The sequence below is a fragment of the Rhincodon typus genome, chromosome 10 (assembly GCF_021869965.1).
Source record: "Rhincodon typus isolate 14 chromosome 10, sRhiTyp1.1, whole genome shotgun sequence".
NCBI classification, from domain to species: Eukaryota; Metazoa; Chordata; class Chondrichthyes; order Orectolobiformes; family Rhincodontidae; genus Rhincodon; species Rhincodon typus.
Window position 1 is genome coordinate 19,946,660 of NC_063341.1, and position 19,192 is coordinate 19,965,851.

Below are 19,192 nucleotides of genomic sequence, written 5' to 3' on the forward strand. Positions count from 1 at the left end.
TCCTCACCAGACCAGTAAGTTGGTGACTGCTGTTTGGTACCTGAAACAAATTTCAAGAACATTAGAGGCCTGAACTGGGGACTGGTTCAGGCCTCCCAACTGCTACATTGAGCATCAGCCGCTGTTGCTGGCCTGATGCTGCCGTTAGTCATCACGCAACCCAAAAATTCTCCCCTTAAGTATTGCAAAATAAAGATAACTATGGACAAGTGTGCAGATGCATGTACATCGGCACCAAACACAGGTCAGACAACTAAACTCTGTGGGAAGACTTCCACGGTTTATGATCCTAGTGAGATTCTGACTGAATCTTGTGATGATAGTAAATAGAGGAACTGAACCCATATCCACCACTGTCCAAGTTTTGGGACATTGGAAGCAATTAAGTGTTTAATTACCTGGCGAGGACTAGAGCCATCTGTATTTGATCATACCTCTGTCTTCCCTTTGCCCCAAATTTCCATATGCATTACCCCAAAAAAGCATCGAGATTCAGGCATTGCATATTCACTAATTGTTTGCATCCAATATACAGTTTATGAAATACATCCAATCACCAGCACATTTTTTTGCTAAAGGGCAACATATTTTAGAAAACTAATCATTTGTATACACGATGGTAAAGTTTACTTTCTGAGAGCTTTTCTTTTTCTCTGAACTAAACAAATAAGTTATCAGTTTGTAGTACAATGACTTGGAAATTGTCAACTTGGACCTTACAGAAATTCAAACACTAAATAAAATGTCTGACTGAATTAGTTTTGAATCATTCAATATCAATCTGTTTTGTTGTACTTATATTGAAATAGAGTAGAATACAATACAATTTATAAAAATGTTGAATTATTTAAAGAGCTAATATACTTTAAAAACTTCTGAATTGTTTTGACGTACATACATGTTGTATAAAATCATTATTTACATGTCTCATACTTTCTTAGTTTACATGTAAACTGTAGTTGATATGAAGCAAAAACTTATTAAAGATCCAAAATTGCAACAACAGATTGAATTTATACAGCACCTCACACATAATGAATAACCAAATTATTTTACAGAGGGTTGAAAATTTCCAACTATGATAAAAGTCAGTGGAGGAGATGAATGGCAATGATAAAAAGATTACCTGAAGTAAATGTGAGCTTGGCACTCTGTACTTATGTTAAAGCAATAAGGTTTACTTTGATACAATACTGAAACCATTACTCAACAATGCAAAAGTCATGACATAACCTGTCAATGTAATTATCCTTAGCTTCACCTGTGGTTGTGGATTTTTAAAAACTATGGTTCAACACCTTTGGCCCAGTTTTTAAAAAGCCCAAAATGCATTGATAATTATCTTCCTTCTTAATTTCTCATTTTCATAAGAGCCTGTTATTTCTTTACAATGCCTATATTCTTGCGAATAAAACTAAAATTCAAATACCAAATAACAAATCTCCAAACAATTCCCAGAGGAAATTAATTCAATTGTATCAAGATATTTCTAGCAATATCTTTGTTTCAGATAAAACAATAAAAAATTCAGTTATATAAATTGATGAAACATATGTTTACAGGTAAATCTGATATTTTTAAAAATAAAATATATTTTGTCCTTAATGGTACACATCACACATACTTCTTACAGATGAATTGTATCTTTAAGTGTAAAGGTGATTGACACATACTTTCACATAATGACTGTAATTACAAAGAAAAACAACTACAATCTACATCTGTTCTATGTAACAGACGTGTGTTCCTATTGAAATCACATACAGAATGTCAGAAATGCCAGTTTGACCACTTCACATGCCATGTCAGTTGTGGAAGACAAGAAACAGTTTAATGAGTATCAGCAGCACTTTGTAAACACTTATTAACCAAAAAGGACCAAAAACCATGAATTTCCATTGATGAAAATAATATAAACCTTGGCATTTTGTGAAGCCAATGTTACCAAGCTGGTCATTTTACCCACAGGAAGCACACGTTTGTGCTTTAAGGCTGCAAAATATTCAAAGTTGTCACAATAAATTATAACATACAATCTGAATTCCAGTTGTTAAAGGTAACTATATATTTTGCATCAATTATTTTGAATATGAAGAGCTGCTATTTGAATACTAAAAAGAATGGATATCATTGGTCCTCAGTGACTGTTGATTATTGCAGAAGTATGGGTATAATCAAAGAATGTTTAAATTTGCCATAAACAACTGCTGTCCGCTTTCAGATTTGTTTTTAGCACCATCGATTTAAATACAAAGCTTTACTGTGGTAACCCTCTGCTACACTTCCTCCTTCAATTGGTTATAAAGGATAGTCTGATCCATGGCCTCACCATGGTTGGTTTCAGTAACATCTGGTCAACTAGGTGGGGGAGGGTGTTCTCTGTATAGTGGAATTGGTACAGCCAAGTTTTCACTCTTTCTTACTCCCCTGAAATCAAAATCTTGACATCCACAAAAGGGCCTCAGTTAGGAACACAGCAAAATGCCAAAAAAACTCAATGAGAGTTCCAGAGCTAAAAGGGCAGCTTGATCACAGACTTGATCTCAGGTCTTCAGCTTGGGAGTCCAAAAATCCACTGCCAAAACTACCAGGTCATTCACCTTTCAAGGTTAATGGCATTGTTTTTGTACCAACTCCAAAAAGAACAATTTAGCAATTACCCTTGTTTATTATTCAATGCATAGTTCCATTTAATTTTTGAAGCGTTCAACCTTACAAGCTGCATGTAAGCATCTTGTGCTATTTGAGTTAACCTTTGGGTACACACCGCGTAAAACAAGATAAGCAGTGCCTTCCTGTACAACTGTTTAAAAGAACCCAATTTTTATAATTCAGTTGCTGTACAGATTCTCAATAGTTTGGACCGTTTTCTTGAAAAGAAAAGGTCAAAAAGTCATAGCTGCCTCATCGTCTGATCCACATCACTCTGTTAATATGAAGTGACTTGGTTTGCTTTTCTATGACACAACAAATTATGAGCCAAACATATTTGATGTGAAACTGTCGCACAGACAAAATTATCGCTATTCAAAGACAAAAGAAGAAAATCTAAGTATATTTACTCAACTTTCCTGCTATAAAAACATATGCTCTATTTCTTGATGAAATCTTTAGCAATGCATATCAAAGCCTGGTGTGTGTGTATATATATCTCACACACATTAAAAATAAGCAGAAGTGGAGAAATCACTAATGAATTCACTTTATACAATATTTAATACAAGTTTTAAAATGTTCTTTTATTACTTAATGCAAGCATTATCAGACTGACGTATTTAGTTCAGCTATGGTTTTACGATGGTTGCTGAATATGATACCACTTTCAGATGTTATGTCCCATTCCTTGTGGGCTGCTATAGGCAAAACTGGCAAATGTTAGGATTTCGAGGGGAATCTTCAAGGACAAAAGGGACACTGTACCCCAAAATTCCACAAGTTCAAGGGGCCAGCACTACCCCTCCCCCACAACACCTCTCAAAGCACCCTGTCCCTCTAGCATGCAATGCCACAGAAATGGTCTTTCCCTTCACACTTCCCCACCCCTTTGTGAACTCAAACAATTGTCCCGCCAATACTTGTATGCATGGGAGTCACATACTATAATACTCATGATCTCATTGTGCTGTTAAAGAATATTTACAGAGTCTGCTGAAGTAAGTAAAACATTAACTTTATTGAAGAAGCATCTTATTGTGGTATCATTTTGCCATTAGGCTGCAGAGAGAGCACAATCATATAAGAATGCATCCCTTCCTGTGATGATATATATACTGTCTCATTGGCACTTCATACAGACAGACCTTACCTCCAAATTCCCCTTCATGATCAGTTCACAGGGTCACTTCCCCTTTATCATGATCCAGTAATTACCTACTTCTCCCCAATGCTGCAGCTTTATTCAGAATGAAGATTTTCTGCCACAGGAAATGGAATTACAGACAGTCCATTTACCGCTGTTGGGCTGCAGGTCTATACATTGATGCTACTGTTCAATGTGCTGTTTCAAGTGCTTTTGAAAAATTCTTTTAAAATCCTTGATGTAGATTGTAACACAGTGCAATTATGTAAAATGGGCAACACCGAGTTCACAAACCTGCTTTAGATCTGTCTCAATTTTTATTTCCATTAACTTTAAAAGAAAATGGGCTTCTGGCATATTAGTACCTGTTTTATATTCTTGCACAGTGTCTGCCTATGCTGTTACCTTTGTAAAATGTAACAAATTCTCAATGCATTTAAAGAATTTTACACACTAAAGGTGGGAGATACAATTTTATCTAATGCTTAGTTGTTGACAGAACTCATTCTGATTAATTTTCATACAGAAAGCTAAAATTATATCTTTGACATAATCTAAATGCAAAATTTGTTATCTTCTTGGAGCTGGTGAGCAAAAAACCAACAATTTAATGATTCTAGTAGAGCCTTCAAATGACACCATGTGGTGTAACATGTGGATGTTTGCATGCACATCATCTATAAAGTGCTGACCTGTCTGCTAACAGAAGCTTTAATGGTCACAGTTGGGTTAACATCTCAGTTACAATAGTATAAAGTGGAATTTCATACAAATGCATTAAACTGATAGTCAAACTAAAAATTTATGAGCTTATGTTATCAATTCACCACAACATTGAGAAAAACAAAATTGAACAAACTTATGTTCAGCATGGACTGTTCGGACCAAAGGTTCTGTTCTTTTGTGCTGTGTGACTGTATAATGGATTGCTATTGCACATTCCTCACTAAGTCATAGAGTCAGTATGTCCTAGATTTCAACAACAACAACAAACGGTGACTAGCACCACTTAAACTGACCAGCCAAGACCTCATTGTGGCATCATTCAAAGAGTATTAACAGAATGCCATTGTCATTTTCAACCTTTTAAAGAATACATGACCAAGCTAAGGCACAGTCTGATCACCTGCTTGACGCAGTTAAAACTCTAACTAGTGATGCGCCCTTTCACTTTGACAATATATTCTGCCTGGACAATTGCGCCTTCCACAGATTGCAGGCACCACGACAGACAAGCTTGCGGGTGAACCTGCCTATTTCCAAAGAATGATTCTGTAGCTAATAAACTGCATGAGAAAAACAGGAGAGGAAAAATAAGAGTCGGATCCTACTCCCATCAACCAAGTCAAAAAGCAATTTTGCAGTCAGGTGTTAGGAAAGCATCTGAAAATCAGTTACCCTTGAAATAAGGTAAATAACTGTAATTGAGAAAATAACAGAAAACCAATTAATGGTATTTTGAGATGATATCACTTTTGAACCAGCCAAGTAGTTGTCTGCCATCTCAGAGCTTGATTTTGATTTGCATAGAATATTTCAAACATGCAGAAAACGAATCGAGAGAATTAAATTCCAGAAAAGAAAGTGGGCTACTTCTGTTTGAACAAGAAATAGTTAAGACATGATTTGATGGAGAGGTGTCAAACTATGGAAGGATGGCAGAAAGAAAAAGTAAATTGTTTCCAGTGATGGATGCATTTAAAGTTAAGGGATGCAGACATAAGACTGAATGCAAGCATTTAGGGCAGATATCAGAACTTACTTCTTTATCCAGAGTGGAGATGCTGGAGAAACACAAAGGATTAGTGATGTGAGCAGAGTTGAGGGCCCAATTTAACTCACTTAGAATTCAATTAAAGGATACTGGAACAGAATTAATACATGCATTAGTATGAGCATAGAGAACAAACTCCAACATGGTTGTAAAAGCAACATACTGCAGATGATGGAATTGAGTAATAAAAATCAATATCGTTGGCTCAACTTCCATATTGCAACTTCTACATAATTCTATTAATTTAACATTTAACATATAATCATAGTTTAAGGTAAAGGAATCATTTTGTGAAGCATCTTTTATGTTTCTCTGGCATTTTGCTAATTCAATTTATAGGACAACATTGATCAGAAATGTGAAAGAAAATAATTCTGAAGGTGCCACCTAAAAAAAAAATACCTGGAGGATTTTCAGAAATTAGGTCAATGCTTCAGAACAGAATTTTCTTTGTAAATTCACTTATGGAATTACAATTCTTTTGAATTACAATGCTTTTACTAAGAACTTGGTGGAGTTAGACTCTCGAACAGCACTGGAAAAGTTGTTGTTATAAATGGTCTAAAAATCACTAAATGCGAATCAATGGAAGATTTAAAAATTGCATACAGATTTTGTCTCTCATAACATGTATAGAATCAGTTTTCTTCTGTAAACTTTACACAATTGAAGACTACCAAAAATACTTTAACTTCCCATCATACATCTCTCATTTAATCTTCTATGATGAGTCAAACTGGGGTACAGCTCTACAGTTCTTTTAATATGTTACTTTTATAGACACTTTAATGCTGAAACCATAAATCCAGCAGAACAGCTTGCTCGGCACAGACTGGGGCTCAGATTTGAGTCTATTCCCAAACTACATAATTTTGTTACACTTTAAGCGACACACTCACTAAGAGAGCTATTGGGATAGCCACACCGGCTTGATGTAACCAAACTTGGCAGGTACTGTCTAAGTGTGTTTTCTGGTTATAGACTAGAAGCAGTGCTACACAATGGAAAGGAAAACTGTACTTGGCAAATAGGCAACAGAGAAACTATTCAGGGACTCTCTGTTACTAATACAACTGTCACTGGGAAAAATGTATCAGTCGGTGTGACACTCGCTACTTTCACAGCATCTGGCTGATAACTTCGTCACGTATGTAGTCACCATGCATCAGATTACAAACGAATAAAGTGAAAATGTAAATTGAAGAAGGCATCTGTCTGTGGAACATGTGTGACATGCAGCTCATCCCTGTTCTATAAATACTTGTTTCCACTTTCTCCGCAGCAAATACACACAATAAGACTTCTAATGTCACGGTTGCAGAGGCATTAGTGAATTTCCTCAAACCAGCCGCTCCTTTTGTGGCATCTTGGCATCTAAGCAAACAAGTTACACCGGGAAGAGAGTACATTAGGGAGCAGGATAAGGAAGCCTTCAAACTGAAGAGGCACAGCTGTGACAGCTGAGGAGGATAAACTGGCTCTCGAGTTTCCACACTTAGCACAACATTGATGAATCACAAACAATCACAGCAAGCACGTTAACCAGGTCATGCACAGTAGCCCAGTCATGATGCCGTCAAGAATCTATATGTGCATGCTACAAGATTAGTTAGTGCAACTGGTTGAGTGGCTACTGGGTTTGCAGATCAAGAATACAAAACCTATATCTTTCAAGAGGCATTAGCTCATTGAAAATGTCTGATAAAATTTGTTTTATTTAAAATCACATCAAAGTGACTAACAGTTCCAAGACTTTGACAGCATGATGGAGGATTCATTTGCTTCTTCAATCTAAGATAAAGATTTTTCAAATTCTATCTTTTACATTTCCCCTTTAAGATATTCGTCACACCATTGCAATTTTAGCCCCATTCTATACTGGTTGACTCTCAGCCCAAAAGCATTAAGTAGTGCCAAAGGTTATTTCCCTTACTATTTGATTCCCACATTCCAGTTCCCCTCAATAACAAACTAATATTACTGCACTGAACTCTTCAAAACCAGCTAACTCTGCATGCAACAAATTTGATGGTTATGGAAGAATGTCTCTTTCACCATCAATCCCTCAATATTGCTTTTTATATCCACGAAAGCATACATTCAGCCAGCTCCTTTTGCTTATTTCTTCATTGCACTCTGTCAGAACATTTTTGTTTTATAATTTGTTTGAAAATACCCAAAAACGCTTCCCATTCTACAAATCATATAGGTAAGATTAAAATCACCGATTGGGATTTCTATACAACAAATTCCAGATCTATAAACTGTTCCAAGTCCCTGTCCTGACCACATGCGATGTCCTCATTTTTCGTTGGGCTTAGTATATTGATCTAAGTGCACAGGACCTAAACATTTTTTTGTGTCTCCGTGAATGCGGAGTAACCTAAAAAGAGGTCACTTGCCTGTGCAGGGCAATCCAGGTTGCTGCACAGGTTAGAAGGGACTTTGACTTCATGGTTGCATTCCCCTCTCACCTCTTCTTCAACATATTCCTCACCTCAAATCCTATCCGTTGTGCACCTCATGACTGAATTCTATTCAGAGTGCTTTTCCAGCCTTGCATGCAACGGTGTTGTTGTCTCTCATCAGACTAATTAATGAATACATGGATTAATTCACAGGTGTGCTGGTAAATAAATGCTGGAGTGCAACTTTGGAGTCATGAACCTAACACAGGAGAGTGAACCAGAAGATAAGCAGTCGTGAGGCAGTCCATGATAGAATGGCTCACAAAAGGGCGTTTCAAAACTGGAGTGGCAGAAGTCAAGAATTGTGTTTTCTCATGTAATTTGATGAGATTTGATGACCACCAAGTCATGAATATTTGGGAAGTATTGCTGAGAAAGCCATGGAATCTGCCATGAAAGTAACCGCTATTTGATGTACACTGTGGGGTGGTCAATCACAACAACATACTACCCATGTTAACTTAAGTGTTAAAATTAAAGAATATTTCAGATTACATTACTGTTCTAATTTTTATAGTAAAACACTGTTCTTTGTTCAAAACTGTGGAATCATGTGGATTTATTCTCTAAGTAAACCACCCAGATCTTATCGCTTGTTTTAAAAGTAATATGTTACTGGACCCTAAACTGAACACAATTTGGTAATTTTGTCTGACATTAATTGATCCTTTATTTGCTTCTTGCCCGTCCCACATCCTGAGATTGAAATCGCAAATTCAAAAAGAATTCAAACACTCTCATCAAAAGCCTAAAACACTCAATAATTCTTTCAATACATGGCCACTGTGTATAGTTATAAACATCAGCATAAAACAGCATTGGAGCAGCAGTATTTAGCATGAAATTAAATGAAATTCTTTCTACCCTGCTTTCCCATCAAATTGATGTCAGTTAGCTTGCACTTGGAAGCTGATACCCAAGCATTAAAATTGTCAACAAAATGGCATAATTTATACAGATAGCAAAAAAAGAACTGGGTAAGTTCTTACAGGTACCATGACAGTATATGCATGAATGAATTATATAGATAAAAGGAAGGCTCATAGTCTTGGAGAATGAGAATAGTATTCACTGAACAGGAAGTTAGAGATAAAGCAAAAGTAACAGTAACTTGGTTATTAAATCTACAGCTAAAAACAGGCACAATATTCACTGTCTAGACAGCTATGATTGAAGTTCAGTAAACAGCTTCCTACAGCTGGAGGAAGCGAAGGGGCAGAAATACAAGCACAAATATTTCAACAGTAAAAAGTGAATTTGACAGAAATAACTTCTTGTATCTGCTTTAGGTATTTCATTTTTAAAGTAAAATATTAGGATTCATAGCCTACTTGGCTTGAAGTGGTTAAAGTCAAAACTCCCAAGTTTTGTAATGATCAAAGCCATTTCAGCAATGTACAATATAACTTAGGAAGCTTAAAGGTTAAGCATAAAATTCATCTGCACCTCATCTGAGGCAGATTCCTACACTTTTCAATGCTCCATGCCAAACAGATTCATCATTCAGACTATTTAGGTAGAGTCGGTACAACCAATTTACAATATCCAGAAGCTTCAATACTACAGTAGGGAAATCCACAGAGGGTTCAACCAAACCTCTGAGATCAGATCAACTAACATGATATTCATTGAACCCAGGCTACTATCTGACATTCACTACTGAAATTATTGCTACTAGTGACAAAACGAAAGTTTTTAAAACTGCTTCCAATCTAAACAGCAATGCTGTAATTTGTAAGATTGCTACAGAGCTTGGTATCTCTAATTAGGAGGTTAAACAGAAGTAAGACTCTTGTGCCCACTGACTTTGTATAGTTCAAAGTTACTAAATGATATGTAATATTTCCCAAAAAAGGCAGATGCTGAGATCGATTGAAATCATAACGACAATTTGTGAACGACACAGATCATCAGTTTGTGTCATAACCAAGAAAGGACAAAAAATGCAACCATTTCAAATGTGTTCAATTTAACATTGGGAATTATTAGGTAATGTAACATTCTTAGTTATTAACTGTGCATGTTGTTTTCAAAGCATAAAATACACAAACCATAGTCACCATAGACTTCATACAGTTCAGTTGTGAGGAACCTCTGTTTTTATCAGAGGTTTGAAATAATTAGCAGGTTAATCCACAAAAAGTCTGTGATTCATACAAATGATCGCCTGTACTAATTAATCAGAATTATATGTAGAAACAAATGGCATTTCAAGCTAAAAGTGAATATTTCGTTGCTGTTATCTTCCTTTTAAAGTACATGGCAACGAAATGCTTGTAATTTATATACAAGCTTATATTTCACTTTGGGGCTGGTTATCTCAGTTGATTAGATGTTTACAGTGTGCTTCAGAATAATGCCAACAATGTATGGTTGATTCCCATTCTGATGGGGGCAAACTTGGGACCTATTCCTGAATGTGGAAGACAATTCCAGTTTTTATCAGGGATTGTTTGCAAAGAGAATGGCTCAGGATAAAGCATCAATGAACCAAAGCATATCACATTACATACTTTGCGTAATTTGTGGTCATTTAATAAGTTCTTAAGAAGGAATGGACTGACAAGTCAGAAAGAGAAAAATTTAGAATCTTAAACTAGACATATATCAAATGCAGATGCAAAAATCAAACTAAGGGAACATAAGGGAACTAAACAAAACAGATATTCTATATATAAAACCCCCAGAATATTGCATTTAAAGTCATATTAGCATCCTGCAAAATATCAGCAATACTGCAAGTCTACATAAGTTATCCAACAATATACCTTACCTAGCTCACACAGCAATACTCTGATTCAGCAAAAGAGAAATGAAATGGAATAACAGCAAGAAACCCATTGAGTAAATGTTAACAGATCTGTCTGAGTGAAATTAGGTTTAGTAATCCAATCTGGGTGTTCCAGAGAGCAATCATAACCCTCAACAAGATTACTGCTTTGAAGTAATTCATTTGCAGTTGTCCATTATCCCTTACAAAACATGCCCTATCCATGCAGTGCTGATAATGGGTTCTTTACCAATTAGAGATAACAAGGTGTCGAGCTGGATGAACACAGCAGGCCAAGCAGCATCAGAGGAGCAGGAAGGCTGACGTTTCGGGTAGGTGGGTCACAACTGCTTACTAGGAGATCTTGCTATCGCCGGCAAATAAATTGTTTTATTGTTGAAAATCTCAATTTCTTTCCTCCAGGACAGCTGTGGTCTGCAGCGGATTGCTCATCATCTTGGTAAGAGGTGATTAATGCTTTTTATTTAGTTTAGCTTTGCAGAATAATCTACCTCTAAATGCAGTATCTGCTACAGGATAGCAATTGCTTCTGCAATATTATTATTGTTCAAATGTTTAGGCACTTGTACTGACCAACTCGCTCGACAATTTTAACTGAAGCATTACCTCATGTGCCTAAACATTGCAGACTAGAATGTAAGTAGCCTGTCTTAAATACTTTGCCAAGCCGTTTCTCATTTATACCATGTCTACCTTTACAAAAATTTCAAAAGATAAAAAAACAAATTGTCCTCGTTCAAAGCTCCAAAATGAAACCAACTGGACCTCTTGTGGAGATTCACAATTCAGCACGACTTCAAGTACACAAAATGATGCAAAGTAATAGGTCATGCCACCATCTAATGGCTGGTATTGGAAAGTACTTGGTTTATAGTTACTTGTTATAGTTGCTGACTTGCTGTTTGAATACATACATGTCTTCATACATTAAGAGATGCAATGATTAGAAAGTGAACTGATTAATCATCCCTTTGAATCAATTACTGGTCTGGTTATTGCTTTTGTAACCTTTAGCACCTTGTGACTGTGCTTGTTTCATGATCATTAATTGAAGATTTTTCAATTAAGGAAATGTTAATTTCCTCTTTTTGTTTTATGATTTACACACTTGTATGGATATATGGGTACTGGAGTTTTTTTGCTTTCTGAAACACATGGCTCCTCTGGAGACAAAGTTTGACCAGGTAGGGATAACCATTTATTGATTAACTGCTTTCATTTTTCAAGTAAGTTGTTCGTAAATTTGATCTGAAACGTTACCACATCACAAATATGGATCACCACTCATTTCTTGGAGGGAAGAACACAAGTTTGATGAATGAAGCCCACTCCAACACAGAAATCTGACAGAAAAACTGTTAGGAATTCATCAGACCATGTGGGCACATAAAAAGATTTTCTTTGTTTGCACGATACATGGTGATTTGCATCACATAATTAAACATTACTTCGCTCCTGGTAGGAAGGCTCACTAATGTCCTTCAGAGAAGAGAATCTGCCATCCTTACTCGGTCTGTCCTACATGTAACTCCAGACCCACAGCAATGTGAGTGAATCTCAACTGCCCTCTAAAATGGCCCCAACAAGCCATTCAGTTGTATCAATCGCTATGAAATCTCAACAAAGAAATGAAACTGGGTGGACCGTATGGCATCGACCTGGGAACTGGAAAGACCATGGCAGAAATAGCCCTGTGGATCCTGCAAAGTCCTCCTTACTAACATCTGGGGGCGAGTGTCAAAATTGGGAGAGCTGTCTCACAGACTAGTCAAGCATCAGCCTGACACAGTCATACTCACGGAATCACACCTGATACACAATGTCCTAGACACCACTATAACCATCCCTGGATATGTCCTGTCCTACTGGCAGGCCAGATCCAGCAGAGATGGCGGCATAGTGGTACACAGTGGGGAAGGAGATGGCCTGGCAGTCCCCAACATTAACTCCAGACCCCATGAAGTCTCATAGTTTCAGGTTAAACATGGGCAAGGAAACCTTCTGCTGATTACCATGTACCATCCTCAGGAGTGTGATGGAATACTCCCCAGTTGCCTGGATGGGTACAGCTCCAACAACTCTCAAGGAGCTTGACACTATCCAGGACAAAGGAGCTGCTTGATTGGCATCACATTCATAAGCATTCACCCCCTCTACCACCGTGCTCAGTTGCAGCAGTGTATACTATCTACTGAACCTTCCTATTCTCTAATGACCATAGGAGATCCCCCAGAAAGTGTTTCTTTTTTCCCCTTATCAGGCTCTTGAAGATTCATTCACTTAGCCTTAGAATAACCAAAAGGCATGCCACAGCCCTCTGACATTCACTTTGACTTTGCCTTAATTTTCAGCTATTCTACAAGGTATAAGATTTTGTAGGGATTCTGCTATTAGCTTTTCATGAAGAGATCCTCTCATTTTTCTTCCTAACCTCATAGCTATAGACTCTGAGGCTCAAATGTGAGCTTTATTGGTGAGTGAAAATGCCCTGGAGTTCTGTCAGCCCTTTTGCTTCTGATCTTGAGTTGCTGTTCAGTCTGCTGAAATCAGGCTTACAAACACAACTTCTGTGTTTTAGCTCAATCCCAAATACCTTCTGAAATTCAACAGAGAGCTTCCCAGAAATCCAAGCGAGACTCCACCTGAATTACTCGTCAGGCAACAGAATCTCAATGAAGTCAGAACAGTGTTGGATTCATTGAAATTTTAGCTTCAAAATCAAATCTCTTAATTGTAGGACCCAACTGAATAATTTAACTTTGTGACGATACTATGGCGTTAAGAATTATTTTGTCCTTTTTTTTAAGAAAAGAGAGGTTTTAAGACAGAGGCGTCAAGCTGCCCATTTGGAAATCCAATAAAGTAAACAGCTTGTGAGGCCTTGGTTTTTTTTTAAAAGATGGAACAATAGAAGCAACCTGAATGGATGTGGTCAAGCTCTAACAGAACCAGGATCTTTAGTTTCTTAGTTTTTCAGGAGTAGTTACTGCTGAGGGTTTGAAGAAGTGGAAGCTTTCTTTTTCCCCTTCTCTTGGTTACAACTAAAAGCTGGGGGTTCTCTTCCTGCAGGTGGAGTTGCATGCAAGGCAATCTGTTTTCTGAATTTGCCTTTCGCCAATGGTATGTTTATGGGATGTTACTTTATTGGAAAAGTTACAGTTTAATAACTAACTAATCTATTATTCTGTTAAATTTTCCAATAGAGTTACAGCTAAGCAAATTATTTTCTTTTGTTTTTTTTCTTTTGTTGTATTTTAACTAGAGAGTGTAGGAGTAAATTGTGCTTTGCGTAACATCGAGTTGTTTGACCAATTGAAGTGCATCTGGAGCGCAACACCTTACATTCAACTTTAAAATAAGAAACAGTTAGGGTCTAGGCTATCTTCCTAATATATTTTAATGGAGTTTGGTCTAATTGTAATAAATTCTTAATGAAATCTGGGCAATTCCGCACAGATTCACTGTCTGCAGTTCCCATGTTCAATGAAGGCAATGAAGCTTATGGCTTTCTTTCTCATAGCTCTGACCTCATAAGTGCACATGAAACCCTTCGAAGTGCCTCCATTTGAGGCGTTCTGGCAATTCCTGAAGTCCAGTCTTTTAATGAACTTCCCTTTACAAATTTAAGCTTCCCAAACCTAAATATTACCGGTTCCACCATTCAATGGGATCTGATTGCAACATTCCAGCCACCCAGATCCCTTTGCATCCCAGAACTCTTTAATATCTCACTATTTGGATTATGCCCTACATTTTTTATCCTTCCTTCCAAAACATTTTCGCAGATTGTACTCAATTTGCTTTATTTTTGTCCATTCAACCAACCTACCTGTATCCCTTAGTGGCCACCTTAACTCACAACTTACTTTTCTATCCAACTTTGTGTCATCAGCAAATTTACTGATTATATCTTCAGTCTCTTCATTCAAGTCATCCACATAAATTGTAAAAATTGATGTCCGGTACTTATCCCTGTAAAATACCACTTACCAATACTTTCAATAGCAACGTGTATTTTTTAAAAATGTTATTCAGCCAACAATAAACAACAAAGAACTTAACTCTGAGCAAAGTAATTCAGCGACTGTCTGGTAGGCCTATCTAGATTATATTCGGCCTCAAGGAAGACACTGGAATGTCACAGCTATCGAGTGTCGAGAAAGCTTCAAAGAGACAGCGTTCAAAGGGAGACATGCAATGCAAACTGAGTTGTAATCTCCTGTGCGTTATTTTAGACTGTGAACATGATGGGTGATAAGAAGTCAGACTTAGCAATCGAGAGACATGTTTGGGTTTTCCCCCCTTCAAGAACACAGTGTTAAAAGTCAGTTTCACCTCTGGCCTGCACATGCTAAAGTGTGAAAGTATGTGCTGTGCTGTGAGAGTCACAGATAAGAAAAGCCCTAGTCTTCCCTGAACTGCAGATAAAGAAGAAGCATCTTTCTCTTTGCTGGAAACCATAAAGCGATTGAAAACACAGTCAAAAGAAGACAGGACAAAGGCCTTTCAGTTAACCTGCAAAACCAGCAGCTCACATATCAACATCAGTACTACTAATTATTGCCCAAGGTAACCGTCACAATGCCCCATTGCCTGATCTTCAAAGAATTCAGACACTGATCGATATTTATTTTCTTATTTTTGTATCTGCTTGGACTCTCCTGAATTTGTGTTTGTGTTGTGTTATTGTTTCTTCTCGTGCTTAGTAATTAATAAAGGCACTCTTCAGTTAACTCAAGAAAGCCTGGTTAAAATGGCTCCTTTTAAAACATAAACTCATTTGGTCCAGGAGAAATGCATCCACAAGGGCAGGGATCATTTTCAAATAAACCTTGCTGTGACCAAACAAGGGGCAGGTGAATGTAGAAGAGAAGCAGTTTATCCTTTCTCATGCAGCAGCTTGATAAATCAGGGATATCCTGCCGAAAACCATCATAAATTGAGGAACCTCATGCAGGGACAGACCTTTCGAAATTCCATGCACCTGTCAATATTCAGGCCCTAATCCAAGTCATGCTGCTGTCACATCTCTGTAATGGTTATCTAATCATATTTATTTATTTCGACTTGCACCATTAGTTCATCAGTTTTGGTTTGAATGTTGTGCGCATTCAGAAAAAGTCTTTAGTTTTGTCCTCTAATTCATTTTGTAACCTCAACATTTCATCTGTTAATTTACCTTTAGATACATACTCTCTATCTGTTTATCATTTCCCACATCACTAACTTTCTTTTGCCTGGTCCTGATAGTTTGATTTCCCACACCTTCCCAAATTTAATGAATGGTCCCCTACGATAGAGGTTAAAACCCTTTCCATTTTTGTAGTTTTGCAGCTCGCAAGAATGCTGGTCCCAGCTCCGTGCAGGCAGAGACCATGCCACCGGTACATCTCCCAATTTCCTACTGAGACTAGTGCCAGTGCTCTGGAACCCATTTCTAACAGACCCTAAAACTGCGTGTTATGCATTCATTTCTCTAATCTTATTTGCACCAGGTCAATTTGGTTGTGGCTCAGATAATAACCCAGAGATGATGAACGTTGATGTTCTGCTTATTAATTTGGTGTGATTAACTCCTAACACTGACTATGCAGAAGCTCCTTCATTGTCCTGCCCGTACTGTTTGTAAATATATGGACCACGGTGACTGGATCCTCCCACTCCCACACAAAGTCCCTCTCAAGCTCCCAGCAAATTTCTTGAATTTGGGCACTGGGCAGGAAACACTGTTGTCTGGACTCCAGTCGTTTGCTGCAGAGAATACTGTCGAACCCCCTCACTACAGTGTCCCCTCCTGAGGTGGCAGGGCACTCATCAGCCAGTGGGCAGGAGGCTCGCACTGCCTCTTCCGGGCAAGGCCCACTGAACTTAATGACGGTGAGACTCCGCACAGGCCTCCGCCTGGAATTCTGATCCCCGAATGGAAGACTGAGCCAGCAAGAGCTGTAAGCCCGTAGCTCTCACCCTCAGCAGCGCCATTAAAGGTGGCCTAGGGTGCTGCGTGAAGACCATCCAGGAGCACAGAGGAACCAGACGTAAACCAAGTGATTTGTGCTGGTGGTACTGGGACTTCTAGGGCTCGAGGACGTAGAAGTTCAAAAGCAAGGGTAGGGGCCTGCACATGAAGAACTGCACATGATGGTGCAACTGCTGTCCCCCTTGGCTCTGAGCAAGCCAACTATACATAGGAGCAGAAAGACCAGGATTTCACACATCTGCCAGAAATAAGAAGATTCAGTGAATTGAACTGCAGCATCGTGTGCAATAAGAATTTTACTTCGACTGCCATCCTGAGATGGGGTACTGCTGGCTGAGCCAGGAAATTATCAATCGCAGTAAGTTAGGAGCGAAAGCATTTTTGCATTTTTCAAAGATGCAAGTTGACTGCAGCTGTACATGAAAGAGTGAAGAAAAGTGTGTTGGCGATAACATACCAATGCACAGATATGCTGATTTTCTGCCAGTCAGTGGCAAGTTAAATATTAATAAACCTCATTTGATTGCACTATTGATCCTCGGTGTGAAAGATCTACTGAAAAAAGTTTATGGTACCTTTTCAATTATTGCAATATCTTAATATTAAGTGAAAACTGATTCAGCAACAAGAACACATAAAAATTTATTGCCTGTAAATTTGCTTTGCTTCCATTATCTGTTTATAGGAGCTTGGATATAATGTATTACACGCATGAACATCTACTACAACGAACAACAGACATAAATTCAGATACCAGTTGAATTTCACTTAATTACCCTGTAGGGAGTTTATCTGTATTCTCTAGGCAGGCCTTTAGCACTGTAAACCAAATACTCCTGCAGAAAGTTACCTTGGGAGTCAACTTGATAGAAGAGCAGAAACCCTATGATGTGCATAAGCTACCAAGTGCTTCAGGAGCCCTTTCATTCAACTTTTGTTTTACAAGAAAGGATCACAGCAGACAAAGGAGGCCACCCATATTCTAATTCTATGAAGAACTGTAATGTAGAACTTTTAGGTTTTTTTTCTTTACTTCTCTATTTTTGTACCTAATCTATTTTAGTACCTCAGATTTGTAACTAGGTACTTTGTACTGAAGATGGCGCCATGTGTGGTGACATTGTACACTTTTCACTGTACTCGTGTACTTTTGTACTTGAGTACGTGTGACAATAAAAGCTAATTCTAATTCTTAAGTATAGCAAGTGATTTTCTGGGCATTCCACACTCAGAGAGATTCTGCTTGTCCCACAATATAAAGAGTGACATATCAAACACATACCAAGGAGGTTTACATTAGACAATTCAACCTCTCTCAGCTCCCTTGAATGAATCACTATGTTCTTGCTCCTTGTTGCTGCAATTGGTGCTTAGAATTTCTCTCAATACAGTCCAACTTGTGCTGCCCCACTGTCTGCCTAATGACAAACTCCCCAATGTGACTGTGACCTCTCAACAATAAAATAAACACAAATCACAAATACAACACAAACTAAAATCCACCTTTGGTTACCTTTGACAGGTTAACCCTTCCCGCTCAAGGAAGACATGCCCTAATACTCTGTGCACTTCCTTCTTTTGATTTGGGAAGCAAGAGGGAAGGAAGACAGAAAGTGACAGAGTATGCTTTGTAGGTATTTGCTCCACAGAGTGACTGAGCACTCACAATAGGAATCCCAAACCTGGCCATTCAAGTTATAACAAGGTGTAGAGCTGGATGAACACAGCAGGCCAAGCAACGTCGGCCTTCCTGCTCCTCTGATGCTGCTTGGCCTGTTGTGTTCATCCAGCTCTACACCTTGTTATCTCAGATTCTCCAGCATCTGCAGTTCCTACTATCTCATTCCAGTTATAATCTCAGGCTTTGGCGAATTAACGTAATCAGTCCTCGACTTGTTAGGTAGTCCCTCAAGATGGAGCACAAAGCTGTAGATAGAGTGTCTACTGATCTACGTCAAGTATTCAATGCTTTAAATAGTCAATTACTTGTGCTTGTGCTAAAACAAATGTAAAGTACCACTGTGTACGTCTTTGCGTATGAATCATCTTCCAAACACTTGTCAACAAAAGATCAACACAACTGCAAATAATTTAAATGCGTGTTTTGTGCCAAGTTACCAGAAATATCTGCTGCATTAGATAAGTCAAAAGCTTCATCGAAACACAAATACTTCAGATCATGAGATTAATTTCCCAATTAACTGAAAAACAGGTGTCAAAATATTCCACGTTTTACAGCAATTCTGTGCAGAATTAATTTGCCTGCAAAATATGACAGTTTAATCTTTGTCAGTCACAGAATCCTATAAAAAATGTAATGTCCTGTTTGCACTGCATTTGAATATGAAAAGTTTCAGAGCATGGATTGCAGATCAGAGAGGGA

The 19,192-nt window shown here is 37.9% G+C and overlaps 1 protein-coding gene across 1 annotated transcript in view; it reads right to left on the reverse strand.

Annotated features, from left to right (window-relative positions):
* Positions 1 to 19,192, reverse strand: part of LOC109927772 (adhesion G-protein coupled receptor D2-like) — a 259,955-nt gene that overhangs the window by 188,434 nt on the left and 52,329 nt on the right. The window lies entirely within an intron of this gene.